Here is a 384-nt window from a genome sequence, read left to right as displayed (position 1 = left end):
ATTAAATAAATTGATAACCCTTCAGACCTTATGATTTGCCATGGGAAATGTAGTGCGCCCCGGGGAAGCGTTACTTCTCGTTCGCTAAATGAATTCTGCTTGGCGGAACTAACAGTATGCCGCCCCTTAAAAGCTTGTCAGTTAATAGAAAACAAGTGACACCGCCTCCAGCCAGCTTCATAATTAAGTCTAAATGAACAGGGCGCCCGATGCAGGGAGCCCACTACGACCCCGACCAAGAAACTGGCCAAAACGAGCGGAATCGTGGAGTGGTGGCCTGGTGAACTGGTGGAAGGGCGGAGTCCAGTTGAGTACATGCAAGTGTTTGCAGTTTAATGGAATTTTTAATTTCTGCCCCGCGCCGGAGCTTCTGCGCAGGGAATA

This window comes from Drosophila takahashii, chromosome 3R (genome assembly GCF_030179915.1).
Source record: "Drosophila takahashii strain IR98-3 E-12201 chromosome 3R, DtakHiC1v2, whole genome shotgun sequence".
Lineage (NCBI taxonomy): Eukaryota > Metazoa > Arthropoda > Insecta > Diptera > Drosophilidae > Drosophila > Drosophila takahashii.
The sequence above is the reverse complement of the archived record's forward strand: the minus strand, read 5'-3'. Positions refer to the sequence as shown.